Source organism: Schistocerca serialis, chromosome 12 (genome assembly GCF_023864345.2).
Source record: "Schistocerca serialis cubense isolate TAMUIC-IGC-003099 chromosome 12, iqSchSeri2.2, whole genome shotgun sequence".
NCBI classification, from domain to species: Eukaryota; Metazoa; Arthropoda; class Insecta; order Orthoptera; family Acrididae; genus Schistocerca; species Schistocerca serialis.
In genome coordinates this window covers 13,582,295-13,600,058 of record NC_064649.1, presented here as the reverse complement: position 1 = coordinate 13,600,058, position 17,764 = coordinate 13,582,295, and the positions used below count along the sequence as shown (strand labels likewise).

Below are 17,764 nucleotides of genomic sequence, written 5' to 3'. Positions count from 1 at the left end.
GTCGTACGGTAAAATCACCATTTAATCGCTTCCTCGAAGATGCTGTGTCCCATCGCTCGGCGCCGACTGTAACACCACGTTCAAACTCACATAAATCTTAATAGCCTGTCATCGGAGCAGCAGTAACAGATCTGAGAACTCCGCCAGACACTTGCTGTCTTATATAGGCGTTTCCGATGGCAGCACCGTATTTTGCCTGTTTACATATCTCTGTATTTGAATACGCGTACCTATACCCGTTTCTTTGACTCTTCAGTGTAATTATAAGGGGCAGCCAAATGAAAACGATACGGGCGGAAAAGAATTGGCCAAATGCGAGCAGGAGACTTCAATGTACTTACATAGATACAGAAGATAAAATATTTTATTTTGCTTACTAAATCGTGACTACAACTTCTTTTTACTTTGGCATGCATCTGTATTCCTCTATTAAGCATTTGATAAGTGCAATCCAAGTTTTAACGACAAAAAGAAATTTTTATGTGGTGTAATTACAATTTAAAAACTTTCGCATTTTTTCCCTTTACTTGTAGTGTGAAACCGTGCGTTTCTGCATGATTCTAGGTCAACTGGAAGTGCCTCACAGGTTTTGATGAGGAGTTTTCGAGTATCAAAATACGAGTGTTGGAGCCGGCCGAAGTGGCCGTGCGGTTAAAGGCGCTGCAGTCTGGAACCGCAAGACCGCTACGGTCGCAGGGTCGAATCCTGCCTCGGGCATGGATGTTTGTGATGTCCTTAGGTTAGTTAGGTTTAACTAGTTCTAAGTTCTAGGGGACTAATGACCTCAACAGTTGAGTCCCATAGTGCTCAGAGCCATTTGAACCATTTGCACGAGTGTTGGAACTTAAATAGTGGCAACTATTTATTCACAACCGATACAAAAGTGTTATATGTTTTCACCTGTTACTGTCCTTCAGAGTAGTCACCCCCGTTGTGTAGAACCCGTTGCCAGTGATGTGAAAGGCGTAGTATACCGTTAGCAGAGCCTGTTCTGTTGATGGAGCGGTCTAAAGTTACGGTGATTCTATTGTACTACTGTGATGGTGTTATCCTAACGCATTACGTTCTTCCACGGCAGGCCGTCAATGCACAGTATTGCTGTTCGTTTTTGGAGCGAAAGAAGCGGCCGCCCACCCATCAGTTTGGACGACAATGCGCGGGCGCGTACAGCGCAAGCTGTGGCTGCTCTGTTCGGTCGATGGGACCGGGAAGTGCTTACCATCCACCATACTCCCCTTACTTAAGTCCTTGTGACTTTCATTTGATTCCAAAGATGAAGGAACCACTTCGTGGCAGTCGCTTCAGAACTGTTCCAGAGATTCGACAGGCAGTAGACTGCTCTATTCGCACCATCAACAGAACAGGCTCTGCTAAGGTATACTACGCCTTTCACATCGCTGGCAACGGGTTCTACACAACACTGGTGACTACTATGAAGCGCGGTGACAGGTGGAAACATTTAACTCTATTGTATCGGTTGTGCATAAATAGTTGCCACTTTTTGAGTTCCAACCCTCGTATGTGACAAATGGCCACATATTTCAATTGCACTGACTTGTTGTTGTTGTGGTCTTCAGTCCTGAGACTGGTTTGATGCAGCTCTCCATGCTACTCTATCCTGTGCAAGCTTCTTCATCTCCCAGTACCTACTGCAACCTACATCCTTCTGAATCTGCTTAGTGTATTCATCTCTTGGTCTCCCTCTACGATTTTTACCCTCCACGCTGCCCTCCAATGCTAAATTTGTGACCCCTTGATGCCTCAAAACATATCCAACGAACCGATCCCTTCTTCTAGTCAAGTTGTGCACTGACTTAGACGCTAAAATTTTTTACACTACCAACGCACGATAGAACTTAGAACGTGACATACATTCCAACTTGATTTCCTGATAAAAAGTGTTCTTAGTGTCGGACAGAGAGAGAGAGACGAAAACAAAGCGATCCTGCAAGGGTTCTGTTTTTACAGATTGAGTCGCGGAATCCTAAAAATTTACCAAACGATTTATTATTTGAAACGTGATAGCCATAACTGTGAGACCAGACTGTCGTTGCCTTCATGGCGGTCGCCCACGCCTACGGAACCGTGACTGTGAGCACGCGCACACTTCATCCGAAGCATATCGTCGGCCAAGGATCTCTTCTTCCAGGGCTCCAAAAATATGGAAAGCGGGTGGGGAGAGATCGGGACTGTATGGAAGACGTGTAAGGCCTTCCTAACAAAACATCTGCAGTGTAGGCGAAACAACCTTGGCAACATATCGTCAGCCATAATCCTGCAACATAATGACGCCGTCCGTCAACATTCCTGGACGCGCTGCAGCTCTTGCGTAGTGTTACCCACCACTGTATGTTAATTGTGGTGCCGTGTCGCAGAAAGCGTAAGGAGTGCGTCAGAACTGTCCATTACGTAAAACAATACATCAGGTCGGTGATGGCAGATCTTACCACTCAAGGCCTGATTTCATTCATATAGCCGGGAGAGATTTAGATGGCATAACTTCGCTTGAAGATGGAATTCGAGGTAAAATTCGCAAGCATAGCGCAAAATTAATTGCAGGGTTAGGCACGTGAATGTTAGTCCGAGTTTGCAATAATCCCATGTTTTGCTTGTCAGTGAAAGAAGCCTCCTTATCTTCCAAATAATAATTATTATTCTCCACATCTAAATAATATGCTGCAGTTACTGAATGTAACTTTGAAACTGAAATAATTTGTTAATCTGGCACTCAGCCATTATTGACACGTATGTCATTTATCATTATTATTAATTTCATGATGATTCTTAAGTTTTAAATAGACTTACTTAATGAAAAGTTATTTAATAGTTAAAAGGACCCAAGCAAACTGCTTTTTATTTAATTCATTCTTAGTAACAATAAACTTTAACTGCTGCTGCTGCATGCTGCTGCAAATTGCTGTAAACCACATAGAAAAAGGCATTCATTCAAAGAGGTGAGTGAAAAACTTAGGGCCAAAACAGAGACACTGACACACCACAAAGTGTCATGTACTCTAGTCCAGCAAATTCCATTGCACAAGCCAGATTCTGTATCACTTGTAAATTCTTGTTCAGAAACGCAGTCAGATAGCTTATACAAATGTTAGTTTTAAGTTTTTCATGTAACGACCTGTTGAGGGCTTAAATGACAGTGAAACTGACACTCGTACAACACCCACACAGTGTTATGCAGGTTGGATTCCGTTTACTGATAGCTCAGGTTGCTTATCGGGTCCAGTGGCACAGTCGAGCAGAGGCATATTGGCTGTAGCTACGTTACACATTTTGTTGCAAACACATTACAAGCAAGGCTAAAGAAAAATCGAGACACTTTCATAGGATTTGTCGACCTGGAAAAAGCGTTCGACAATATAAAATGGTGCAAGCTGTTCGAGATTCTGAAAAAAGTAGGGGTAAGCTATAGGGAGAGGCGGGTCATATACAATATGTACAACAACCAAGAGGGAATAATAAGAGTGGACGATCGAGAACGAAGTGCTCGTATTAAGAAGGATGTAAGACAAGGCTGTAGCCTTTCGCCCCTACTCTTCAATCTGTACATCGAGGAAGCAATGATGGAAATAAAAGAAAGGTTCAGGAGTGAAATTAAAATATAAGGTGAAAGGATATCAATGATACGATTTGCTGATGACATTGCTATCCTGAGTGAAAGTGAAGAAGAATTAAATGATCTGCTGAACGGAATGAACAGTCTAATGAGTACACAGTATGGTTTGAGAGTAAATCGGAGAAAGACGATGAGAAGTAGTAGAAATGAGAACAGCGAGAAACTTAACATCAGGATTGATTGTCACGAAGTCAATGAAGTTAAGGAATTCTGCTACCTAGGCAGTAAAATAACCAATGACGGACGGAGCAAGGAGGACATCAAAAGCAGACTCGCTATGGCAAAAAAGGCATTTCTGGCCAAGAGAAGTCTACTAATATCAAATACCGGCCTTAATTTGAGGAAGAAATTTCTGAGGATGTACGTCTGGAGTACAGCATTGTATGGTAGTGAAACATGGACTGTGGGAAAACCGGAACAGAAGAGAATTGAAGCATTTTAGATGTGGTGCTATAGACGAATGTTGAAAATTAGGTGGACTGATAAGGTAAGGAATGAGGATGTTCTACGCAGAATCGGAGAGGAAAGGAAAGGAATATGTGGAAAACTGATAAGGAGGAGGGACAGAATGATAGGACATCTGGTAAGACATGAGGGAATGACTTCCATGGTACTAGAGGGAGCTGTAGAGGGCAAAAACTGTAGAGGAAGACAGAGATTGGAGTACGTCAAGCAAATAATTGAGGACGTAGGCTGCAAGTGCTACTCTGAGATGAAGAGGTTAGCACAGGAAAGGAATTCGTGGCGGGCCGCATCAAACCAGTCAGTGAGCAGCGGGTCGACGGACGCCATCATTCTGTAGCGGGATGATGTCCGGCTACACGTCGGCTAGGCTGTTTGGACTACGGTGCAGAAGTTTCGCGGAGAAGCCCTCACACTTCCTCCATACACTCCCGAATCCAAGTTTTCTCATTCCCGCCTGACTATTTGCACTGGATTCTGATGCAGTTTGGAATTCCTGTGTGATGATCTGGATAGATGTCTGCCTCTTCAACTGTCGGCGTTCTCTGTCAGTCAACAGAAGAGGTCGGACTGTACGATTTTGTGAGTTCACGTTTCCACTTCACTATCACATCAGAAACAGTGGAGCTAGTGATGCGGAAATCTCGCTCACAGACGTATGACACAAGTGACACCCAATAGCCTGACGACGTTCGAAGTCACTGAGTTTCGCGAAGCACCCCATTCTGCTCCCTCACGATGTCTAATGATTACTCAGGTCGCTGATATGGAATAACTGGCAGTAGGTGGCAGCACAATGCACCTAATATGAAGAATGTATGTTGTTGATGGTGTCCGGATACTTTTGATCACATAGTATATAAATTACAGTGGTACAGTGCCCTGAGTTCTACTTATGTGGAAGAAGAACCACCTTCCATTGACATTACAAAGAGTGGACTTAGGTTTTCAGGTTCAACCACTGTTACAAACACTTAGAAGCTATCTAGCCATATGCACCTGGTCAGACACACACTAAATGATCTCCAGCCCAACTACACTCCACACAAAACATAATAGTGGAAAACCTGACCTGCTAGAATAACTAGTAATCATATCTGCCAGAGAAAAATGTTCACAAAACATCACAGCCTCAATTTTTCATCAATTTCGAAGAGTTATTTTCCGATAAGGAAGCAAGAATTTAATGCCTGTAATCTCTTTTATAAGGTCACATCTGAGAAATAATTTGTGTTTCTAATGATATGTGTATGTAAATAATAATATAACATCTTTCTATCATCTTAGAAACAGCGACATCAGTGTAAATATGGAAATGCAAAATCTTTACATTTGGATATTCCTTGACTTATCTGAACTTTGTTTACAAATGTGCAGTGTGACGAAAAGTGTTATATATATATATATATATATATATATATATATATATGTGTGTGTGTGTGTGTGTGTGTGTGTGTGTGTGTGTGCGTGTGTGTGTGTGTGTGTGTGTGTGTGTGTGTGTGGGTACAGATACTGTGCCTAAAATCTACACAACCGAAGCTGGAAACAGTGCGGAATTCTCTTTTTTATCTTAGTTTTGTAAAAACTGAAGTCACAATGTGCCACCTTATAATACACCTATGTACGCTTTAACAGGACCAGTAACAACCTCTTTCGAAAAAATGATGTAGACTGGACAAGTATCTGAAGATGAGCGCCTAGGATCGACATGCATCGTGTACTGGAATGAAAATGACGATTTTCGACTGATGGTGATTTCTTTTCTTTTCTTATGGAAGTAATACAGTAATAGAAACAACAATTACAATAAAGGACAGAATTAAAATGAATACAACATAGTAAGGATACGGCTGGAAATGTTGTAATGCCGAAATAGCTGCCTTTTCGCAAGAGTGGTAACACAGAAAGTAATGGTACCGTAAAAACTTTATAATATGTACTATGAAAGAAAATATATAAAACACAAGTAACAGGCTGCGGGAAATGTAGTGACGCCGGAAAGGATGCCTATCTCCCAGGGCAACAGGTAGCAGTACAGCGTAAAGTGAAATCTGCCTGGTCTATTCGGCGACTGAAGCTATCAAATTAATGTAAGAGTGTGAGTATTCGATCGGAAATGTAGCAGAGGCGAAAGGGATGCCTGTCTGTCAGGGGCAGGCGGTAGCTGTACTAGGGATGGAAAAAACCGACCGGATAAAACAGACACCGGTATATTAGTTCTGAGTAACCGACATTTTTTGGTACTTGTTTGGTCTCAGTCTTAACAGATGTGTTTTAATTTTTTACTAATAACCGAGTACAAAAACCGAAATATCAATTATCCGTAGCAGCAATGCTAAACGCTTTCGGTTTTAAATAAACTTTTTTCAAAAAAGGAGTAATTTTTTTATTGGTAAGATTTGCATAGGTTGGAAATATTGCATTGCTATAGGAAATGCGAAAAGTGATGTGTGCTGTTTTACTAACAGTGCCGACAGATACGAGCAACAGACGCACGTCACAGAAACTGATGCAGCAGCGCTGAAACAGTGACGTCCCTGTTGCCGTGTATCGTGGGTTCACGTCTCGTGTGCAAGACGTGCCCCCGCCTGGTCACAGCTGTTTCTCGATGTCGTCGCCGGAAATTTACTTTAAGAGATTTGTCTCCCATTTCTATGAAATAATAAAAGATACAAGAAATTGTTGTTGTTGTTGTGGCCTTCAGTCCTGAGACTGGTTTGATGAAGCTCTCCATGCTACTCTATTCTGTGCAAGCTTCTTCATCTCCCAGTACCTACTGTAGCCTACATCCTTCCGAATCTGCTTAGTGTATTCATCTCTTGGTCTCCCTCTACGATTTTTACCCTCCACGCTGCCCTCCAGTACTAAATTGGTGATCTCTTGATGCCTCAGAACATGTCCTACCAACCGATCCCTTCTTCTAGTCAAGTTGTGCTATAAATTTCTCTTCTCCCCAATTCTATTCAATACCTCCTCATTAATTATGTGATCTACCCATCTAATCTTCAGCATTCTTCCGTAGCACCACATTTCGAAAGCCTCTATTCTCTTCTTGTCGAAACTATTTATCGTCCATGTTTCACTTCCATACATGGCTACACTCCATACAAATACTTTCAGAAACGACTTCCTGACGCTTAAATCTATACTCGATGTTAACAAATTTCTCTTCTTCAGAAACACTTTCCTTGCCATTACCAGTCTACATTTTATATCCTCTCTGCTTTGACCATCATCAGTTATTTTGCTCCCCAAATAGCAAAACTCCTTTACTAGTTTGTCTCATTTCCTAATCTAATTCCCTCAGCATCACCCGACTTAATTCGACTACACTCCATTATCCTCGTTTTGCTTTTGTTGATGTTCATCTTATACCCTCCTTTCAAGACACTGTCCATTCCGTTCAAATGCTCTTCCAATTCCTTTGCAGTCTCCGACAGAATTACAATGTCATCGTCGAACCTCAAAGTTTTTATTTCTTCTCCAAGGATTTTAATACCTACTCCGAACTTTTCTTTTGTTTTCTTTACTGCTTGCTCAATATATAGATTGAATAGCGTCGGGGAGAGGCCACAACCCTGTCTCACTCCCTTCCCAACCACTGCTTCCCTTTCATGTCTCTCACTCTTATAACTCTCAACAGATACCCCTCCGTTGTGGTTGCCACTACGGTACGGCTATCTGTATCGTTGAGGCACGCAAGCCTCCCCACCAACGGCAAGGTCCATAGTTCATTGGGGGGGGGGGGGGGGGGACAAGAAATTATGGAGACAGTAATAAATTAAAAACTTAACAACAATTCATTCAAGGTAGACAATAAAAATAAAAAAATAGCTGATATGCTACCTGTGTTTATGTAATATGCCTTTATCTGCTTGCAGCCCTTGCAAACGGACAAAGTAACACAAGAAAGAGTTCTTTAATCTCATTTTTTACTCTCTGGCACTGACTATTCATAATGCCTGAATAGCGGTATTATCTCCTATTACAATACTATTTTCGAGCAGAGTTTCAAAAAATTAGAGTAAAAAGGAGAATTCTGTTTTCTTTTCTTTTTTGGTAGTATTCAACTACTTATCACTTTTCTCTAAAAGCAGCGGTCGGTGGACGACCTAAGTTCTATTTTACTTGCTTGTTTCATTTAGTACATTATTCTGATCTGCATATCTTGTAACTGAGAAAGGGAAATAATCTTTATTCATTTATTACATAAAGTAATAGGAATAAAATCCGAAAATCTGTTATTTGAGAAACCAGTTATTTTCAGCGGTTTTAATGGTCAGGTTAAAGTGGCGTGAAAAAAACTAACATAACCGAAACCGTTTGTTTCAACGATAAGCGCCATCCCTAAGCAATACCGTGTAACTGGAAAAACGGCCCAGTTTATGGCTGACAAACTGCGCAGGTCCACAAATCTACACCTTGCAATTTCTTTCTTAACCATTTTAAATGTTCTATTGTTTTTTGAGATGTTAAGTTCTTAAATGCTAAGGGTTTGCCTTTGTCATGTAAGATTTTTCACGAAGTAATGATGGAATTCCACATAATTCGTACAAAACATACGCATTAAAAATTATTAATAAAACGTAATAAAATGAGGCAGTCCTAACGTAATAATGAAGTACTGAGTTCGTCAGGAATGATACAAAGTCTTACTGTCTCTTCGATTTCGCCGCAAACCTCCGCTGTTTATTCGTTCAGTACACTGACTGAGGACATCACTTGAGCAGCTTCCAGCAGTGGCCAGCTGTGATGCTGAAAGCCCATCAGTCCTCGGACGCCCGTTCCATTTATTTTAAGTCTTGGGAGAACCCTTCTCCCCCTTCCCCACTCGCAGTACTTATATTTTCATGAAGGCAGCTATCGTGGGAGTATAGCAAGGGCAGCTTTAAGCTCATCGAGGCATCAAATACTTTAAAGCTATCCACAATGTATCTTATTAATTCTCGTAATCAAGTCTATGCAGTTGCTGTGAACGTTGTTGAAAACTTTTTTAAAGAATATCTAAGATGATCTTTAGATTTTATTCATTTTGTCTTCAAATGTTTGGTCTTTTGGTAGCTTGAGAATATTGGGCTTGTCGAAAATTCTGTTTTGTCTTTCGTTAGTTTCCGAATGTTAGGGTTGACAAAATTCCCTTCTTTTGGTGTATCTTCTGATAGCAGCGGTAACTTACTTCCCACTTACTTGAAAGTTTCACCCTCTTCTGGCATGGGTTTCATAAATTGTTTCATAATGCTAAGTTTTATGCGAAGGGGAGAAGGGTTTCTTTCCACCAATGGATCGAATAGTAAGCATTTCCCTACGACTTCTGACATTATAATTGGCTAATTGCTTTCCACCAGTGTTCGTTTTTTGGATGATTGTACCGTTTGGACAGGAATGATTACAACTTGAGCACACCCAATGTTTCGCTCCATGACTTGCACTGGTCCCGACCCCTTACGCCAAAGTAGGCAAAATAATTTGCTTGGTCAAAGCCTGAGGCTGGGTGCTGCTGATTTTTGAGTACAGGTTTGTCACAGATGTATCAGAAGTGGTCAAAAAAATTAATATAACCACTGGAGCCATGATATCAGCAGAAGCAGACACCAGTCGATTTACGACTCGTTGTTGAAGTTTGCGTCAAAAACGTTATGTAAAGCATGCAGGTCTCAACATGAAAATATCACCGAAATATGTAGGCGGCTGTATAATAGACAATTAAACATAATTATGTAGCAGGTTATATTGAAAATGTTCACAAAACAAAACTGAGTAAACACCTACATTTTGCGCAGCTGACATAAATTCTAAATTTGAGTGAAAACAGCATGTGATTGGACATTCTATGTAGCTTACCTGAAATCAGGATACGAAAATACAGTAGAGAAACCATTTACACTTAAAAGAATTTCATTGTTAGTCAGTGCTATCAAATAGATGTATGAAACATAGTGACTAGACTACCAAAAATGCAGCAACGCCAAAAGGGGTGGCTATGTCCCAGGAGCAGCCAGTACCGGCACCTGATAACGTGAAAACTGCCTAGCCTATGGGCGACTAAATCTAGCAAATCGTTACCGCACAGTGAGTAGGTTACTGGAATTGCAGCAACGCCAAAATGGATGCCTATGACCAGGGGTAGCCGTAGCAGGATAGCGGGCAGTGCCTGCGCGGTGCGATGCCGGAAATGCAGCAACGCCAAAAGGGATGCCTATCTCCCAGGGGCAGCAGGTAGCAGTGGCTACTCACCCTCGGCGGCGGCGCAGAGGAAAGCGACGGCGAGTGCGGCGGCCGCCAGCGCGGCCAGAGGTCCGCTGTGGCTGCGGCGGCTCATCGTGGCGGTCAGAGCAGAGCAGAGCAGACGACACAGGTGCGCTGCCCGACGCCCGCGCCCTTATATAGCCGGCGGTGCGGGGGGCCGACCGCCCAGGCGCGCCGCGGGTGGCGTCAAAGCGGCCAGAGCAGGGCGCCGGCAGGTGCGCGCGCCGACCCGGAGGAGGGGCCACGGCCGGAGCCGGCCAGCCACAGGTGGTCGGCACGTGTTGCGCGGGCGCTGTAGAACAACTCAGGGGAAGTAGCACCGGACCTCCTAATGCTGCGCTGACAGAGGTCGCCCGATAACATCGGCTGACGCCTCTGCCACGGCGAGTCCGGTCTCGATCTCCTTCGTTAGTTTTTCCTTGGGTCGAGGAGGTTAGGTTAGGTTAGAATCTATTGCGTGTATGAAGTAGGGTAGATTTTAACCTCAAAGTGTGGGATAGATACCACAACGGTTCTGTGTTCGCGGACGAGTGCTACAATATATATATATATATATATATATATATATATATATATATATATATATATATATATATATATATATATATATATATATATATATATATATATAATGTCGACGGCTTGTAAAAGAGTTACATCTGTCCTGAAAAGAACATTACAAGTACTCTTGTCATCAGTTACTGGGAATACCAGACGATTTTTACGAATACGACGAAGGGAGAAACGCCATGTCAAAAAACGCTACCACTTCGTGACACCACTTTCCTTCTTCCACCACCGACTATCATCTTTGAATTTAGCATACAGTGTATTATGTTTTTCATGTTTATACGTGTGTATTACGAAAACATGTACTTAGTTTCAATGATACACCGCATTAAGGATCTCCCCAAAACACGTTGTTCCGAGTATCGTTTACTACGCTACAGCGGTCTTAAGTCTGACGTCGGTGTGCAAAAGTTTTGCCAGTGAGGTTATGACCACATAATGGTTAAGTTACGTGGTGAAAGTAGATTGTGTTTCTATTATATAAAGCGTGGATAAGATTAGTGTTTGTGTAATCAGTATTATGTAATTAATGAAATGTAGATGGCTTCACAGCAGCCTCACTTTATTCTAAAAGTGGTCAATATCAGTCCAATAATCAGCGTCTAGTACTGCAAACTTAATGCTCTTTAAAAACATGCCCAATGGATTTGAGAAAGGAAGTAGCGAGGTTTATGGTAGCAATATTATTTCAGGCTGAATGCAGCTTTCACTAAATGAAATCAACAATATTCCATTGTTCTGTAGTTTAATTCTTTTATCTTGGCGGCTCGCGCATGCCCGCCCGAGCGCAGGAGATTGCTGCGTTACCAGTTGCGCACGACGTACGCGCCAAGAGAGGCAGCGCCGAAGTATAGCATAGTTCGCAAGCTTACGTTTAGGGGGGAGCGCGCAGTTTATGAAGTAAAGCCACCACGGCCGCACTAACCCTTTCGCTCCCCGCATTCCGCGCTGTGCGCGATTTTGTCATCACTGCACTGCTCGCCTGGGCAGACACATGGTGTTCAAAATGCTTTGACACATTTTCACAAAAACTATTTGCCTCAAAAATTTGATTTTTACACATCTTCTTGACTGATACTTCCCCCCCCCCCCCCTAAATGACTTATTTTGTTTCGATGTTCAACGCAGTTATTGTGCAGCATTAAATGTAGTAAACCATTGCACGAAATTTTGAAGAGTTTGCAGAGGTAAAAGTCCATAGCGTATACTTTCCGTATGGTCGATTTTACTTGCCACAATGTTGAGAACGAAATGTGGTCAAGATACCTAAATTTCATATAAAATTTACTGTATAACAATATCTCATTTAATTTAAGTACCAGATAGGTGACGTAGGTAATATTGAGAAATATTCCGCCTTTCGCGTCTGTAATAAAAGTTTTATTTACACAGGCGCGTTTGGCTTCATTTTAAAGCACTTCAATGAATCAAAAGGAAGTAGACAAAATACATTAAACAAAACTGTGGACTTACAAAAACATTGTTTATAACTGCTGTGAAAAGAAATATTGGAGGACAAAATTAGAAAAACCGAAAACTTAATACGATTATAATGAAGAGACAAAGCACTAGAAATTTCAAAAAATTACATTCAAATGAATAAAATTCGTGAAGTAAGACACTTCCATATTGTTTTTAAATAAAGAAAATATTACGCACCGAACAACGGATGAACCCTGAACCTCCCGCTTAGCAGCTAAACACCTTAACCATTACGCTAACGCAGCTCGTCGTATGACAAAAGTCCTGGAGTACTCTAAAATATCACGCAAAGTACCGACAAACACTGTTGGTATGACTACGAATTGCTCACGTTTCATCGAAGTACAATAGGAAATAAACAATTACCGCTGTTCTTTATTGCGAAAAAGCGGTTCGTGAGATTGATACAAACACCTTTCCTTGCTATCGTCTGAATTAAGAGGTTTATTGCTTGTTTGGTTTAATTGATTAATAGAATATGAAACAATTGGTATAAAGAATGCTTTTTCCAAACACCCATGCCCGAGGCAGGATTCGAACCCGCGACCGCAGCGGTCGCGCGGTTCCAGATTGTAGCGCCTAGAACCACTCGGCCACTTCGGCCGGCATACATAAATTAAATGATAACTAAATCAAGACCCTAAGCTGTCGACAGGAGTTAATACACATCTACAGGAACAGTTGAAAATGTGTGCCCCGACCGGGACTCGAACCCGGGATCTCCCGCTTATATGGCAGACACTCTATCCATCTGAGCCAACGAAGGCGCAGAGGACAGTGCGACGGCAGGGGCTTATCCCTTGCCCGCTCCCCGTGCGACCCACATTCCCAACTTAATGTCCACACCACTACATTCGTAGTGGCCCTGCCCATGATTACCCGCGGCAGACAATCTTACCGAGTCCCGTAAGAGTTCGGGCAACGCGTGTGCATCCAGCACAGAAGAAGAAGGTCAATGGCCAGTTTAACTATATGAAGATTGTATCCTTTCGGACATGTCCGAAAGAACAGATACCATCTTCATATACATAAATTATGGTTTTCCAGAGCTGATACCAACGACGGGTCTAAGCCAGCTGAGCATCGAGTAGAACTGATTTCTGATGAAGGATTCGGGTTACGTCATTCCGTGCTGCCTTAAGTTCAAAATGGCTCTGAGCACTATGGGACTCAACACCTCAGGTCATCAGTCCCCTAGACTTAGAACTACTTAAACCTAAGGACAGCACACACGTCCGTGCCCGAGGCAGGATTCGAACCTGCGACCGTAGCAGCAGCGCGGTTCCGGACTGGAGCGCCTAGAACCGCTCGGCCACCGCGGCCGGCTCTACCTTAAGTGTTAATGCATATCAGTGGTGGTGGGATGTGATAGGTCTGGAGAACATGGTGGCCGGGGCACACATTCTAACATCCTCCAGCGCCCCGTCTCCGTGGGACATGACGTTCCAGAAGGCTCGCTTGAAAAAGAGAACAAACCCGAGATTTTGAGAACTACTGTCATCGGGAGAGAAAGCTGATAGAAGAGTGACGTTTGGAAGTGGAACTCTTTGAAAAGACACAGCGCCTTCAGTACTTAATTAACTCGAATCGCGATCATAAACAGCGAGCGTTCTACATCCAGGCGGTAGCAGAGAGAACACAAAATGTTCCTCGCGTTATTGAGAGTAAACTCATCGCGCATCGCTGAATCAGAATAGCGAAGGAAAATAATGAGGTCGATTTAAAAATCGGACACCAGGAAGTGGCTTAGCGAGGTAACGGCAGCCACAGGGTACAGAGGGCGTTACGCCTGACCTTAATTTTCTGATCCTCTTTGTCGCAAATAATATTCCAATTTATAAAAACGAATTTTGCTTCCGGTACAACCCCATTGAAAGAGGCCGTTCGCGAAGATATTGCCTATACGCTCTGAATCGTAAATTTGTGATTGTCCTGAGTGATTTTAATGAATCAAGTGACAAAGAATAGCCGTGGCATATCTAGAAGTCCTCAACCTAGTTTTGGAACGTAATTGTTCCAAAACAAGTAAAAATTCAACTTCTCATAAAACTTCTCTAGAACTTTCCGCAGACACGAAACGGGTAAGTATTCCGTCAACAACAACATTTTAATACAAAATATTACAGTGTTACTAACATACACGTTTCAAATGATACCGAGTTAATTGCTGTTATGAGAGAAGCTTAGCATGAGATTTTGAGGATGGACGTATTTTTTCGTGTCAAAAGAATTTTCTGTTGAACAATACAGGAGAGGAAAAAAACTTATTTTCACTGTCGTTAAATGTTATTACAATAGCACTGCAGAACCTTCATTTCTTTCTGAAATTCACTTTCATACATATGTACCAGAAACCACATTTTTGAGAAAAAATTTTTCATTATTTCTTACAGTGTCTTTTTCATCATCAGATTTCCGACAAGTTGTTCGATACCGCCCACGTTTTATGCAGTTCGTAGTCTGAACGCGCATCTACACAGTTTGATCAGAAAGTATCTGCACTCCCCTATGTAACTGAAAACATGGAAGCAATTCATAGGCGGGGTGCTAGGCTTCTTAGCGGCAGGTTTCAGCAACACACAAGTATTACGGAGATGCTTGGGGAACTGAAATGGGAATCCACGGAGGAGCAATACTAGCGAGAAAATCTAGAGAACCGCCATTTGTAGCTGATTGCACTTCTTCTGCAGCCAACATATACTTCGCGCAAGGATCACGAAGATAAGATACGAGAAATTAAGGGTCATACTGAGACGGATAGATAGCCGTTTTTCACCGCGAGTGCAACAGAAAATAAAACGACTCGGAATAGTACAGTGTAGCCTATGCCGCGCACCAGGCATTGTCTTGCGGATCACGCAGGGTGTAGAAAAACTGTGTCTCAAAGTTTTAACCCTGGATAGCTGATGCCAGTAAGAACCAAAATTACTAATGTTGTGTAGGTCGACAACGGATAATTTATAAACTACGGAAACTTGGCCGCGGGATTGCCCTGTTGCCGGATGCTCTGGACAACGCGTGGCGGCGAATGCTTTGCCTGCCGGAGATAGGGATGTATCGAAGACGGCCCGCGTGCTCGGTGGTAGCGCACCAGACTACCACTCTGGTGGCCTGGAGGGGGGGGGGGGAGGAGGAGGGGAATTCGCCGGGTTCCCACACATCCACTGTAGTTTCACGATAACACGCACCGGTAACAAACCCGTCAACAGTTGTTAGTTCGCTTACAGAAAGTCTTTTACGAATAAAAAGAGCCTTTTTTGTAGCTAGTCCGTTGATTACTTAAAGCAGGTGCTCGAACTGGCGACCCTCTGACGTGACAAGTTTCGTAATGTCGAACGCTGTTTTGACGATCTCTTTCAAAGATTCCTGGCATTGCCTTGATGTGATTGGTTCAAATGGCTCTGAGCACTATGGGACTTAACATCTGTGGTCATCAGTCCCCTAGAACTTAGAACTACTTAAACCTAACTAACCTAAGGACATCACACACATCCATGCCCGAGGCAGGATTCGAAACTGCGACCGTAGAGGTCACGCGGTTCCAGACTGAAGCGCCTTTAACCGCACGGCCACACAGGCCGGCATGTGATTGGTGGCACATTGTATGTGATCCATTAATTTCTCTTCGTTTCTAGGTGGTTCGCGTCTGGGTGGGTGAACTAGGACCTTGAAGAACGCCCACAGGAAAAATTCCGGTGGCGTGAGGTCTGGTGATCGCGGGGGCCGTGTCCTACGAACACCTCTGCCAAAAACCGGCCGTCAAAAAGTTCATTTCAATATCCGCGTGCAGTACGACTGTTACGTGGGGGCGCCTCGCCGTGCTGCAACCACACGCGCAGCCGTAGGTCCAGGGGAACATCTTCCAGCAGGCCGGGTAGAGTTTCTTGCAAAAAGTGAAGGTAATTAGCCTCGGTACGTCGAGGAGGTAGACAGACCGGCCCAAGCAGATGGTCACCCACAATGCCTGCCCAAATGTTGAGCGAAAATCGTCCCTCGTGTGCGTGGACGTACGTGACGTGAGGATTTGCCCTTGCCTAGTAATGAACGTTTCGAGTGTTGTAAAGGTCATCCCGATGGATGGTGCACTCGTCGGTAAACAACACAATGGTGGAGAAGTCGGGATCTCGTGCAACTCGTAGCAGAAACCACCGGCAAAACCCTAGCCTGTGTTAAAAGTCCGCCACAGGATTTAGGTCCTTGACAGGGTTGAAGCTAAATGGATGTTGGCCGACATCCCTGAAAACCTCCCAGACTAACCGATGAGTGATCCCCATGTTGTGTCCTAACGCTCGAGTACTTGTCATAGGTGCTTCAACGCGCTCGAGAAGAGTCTCTTGAAATGCAGCATCCCGTCGTGTTCGAGGTCTTCCAGCATCACCACGATATCCCGCTAACGAGCCTGTATCGCTAAGTCGCCGGTGAACTGCTGTAAACGTTTGCAAGTGTGGGCGGCGTCTGCTGGGTAGCGTTCCTCATACAACCGTCGAGATTCATGTGCATTACCGTCGGCTAGTCCTCAAACAAAAACCATAGCTCGTTGGTCTTCAAACAAATACTGTGCCACCATGCTTACTGTATGACTAAATCGCAAGTGACGTGTGTGTGGTCCGAAGCGAAGGTTACGTGTGAATGTCTCTGATGTGAGGTGGAGACGAACAACAAGACATATTCCACACGTGTGCGTATCATGTTGGGGCAGTGACGGTGCGAGGGGCGTTTGTACGTGTGAACCGACAACCACAGCATTGCCCGTCAACCGACGAACGGCAACGGGGAAATCCCACGGCCAATCGGAGCGCGTGGCGCCAAGTTTCCGTAGTTTAAAAATGGTGCGTTGTCGACATACACAACATTAGTAATTTTGGTTCCTATTGGTATCAGCTATCCAGCGCTAAAATTTCGTGACTGTTTCTCCACCATGTATGTGCAGATACAGTTGTAGATTTAGATGCACATGCAGATGTAGAATGCGGAACTGACCATCAAATTTTACGAAAAGAGGATCCCCCAGTATAAAAGAAGATGGGGAGCACTGTGTGGTCAGTAGAGACGCAGCAGCAGCAGCAGCAGAATGGGGCAGGAGAGCTCAGTGACGTCACACGTGGAGTAATCACTGGATGTCACCTGAGAAACAGATACACCAGAAACATTTCAACCCTTCTAAAGCTGCCCACGTCGACTGTTGATGACGTGACTGTGAAGTGGAAACGCGAAGGAACAATTATAGCTCGAGGGCTGCGGAGGGTGGTTACAAAAAAATCGCGTCATATCAGCACAAAGAATCACACGTGACTTACAAAGTGGTGCAAGAACTCCAGCTGACACAGGGAGTTAAAAATAATGGGGTGGAGCAGTTCCACGTGTGCCAATTATCTA

The 17,764-nt window shown here is 43.5% G+C and overlaps 1 long non-coding RNA gene across 1 annotated transcript in view; it reads right to left on the bottom strand.

Moving 5' to 3' along the window:
• Nucleotides 1-10,438, bottom strand: part of LOC126428396 (uncharacterized) — a 380,806-nt gene extending 370,368 nt beyond the window's left edge. The window contains exon 1 of the long non-coding RNA XR_007576826.1: nucleotides 10,325-10,438. This is a non-coding gene — a long non-coding RNA (uncharacterized LOC126428396). The remainder of the gene's footprint in view (nucleotides 1-10,324) is intronic.
• Nucleotides 10,439-17,764: the final 7,326 nt, after the last annotated feature.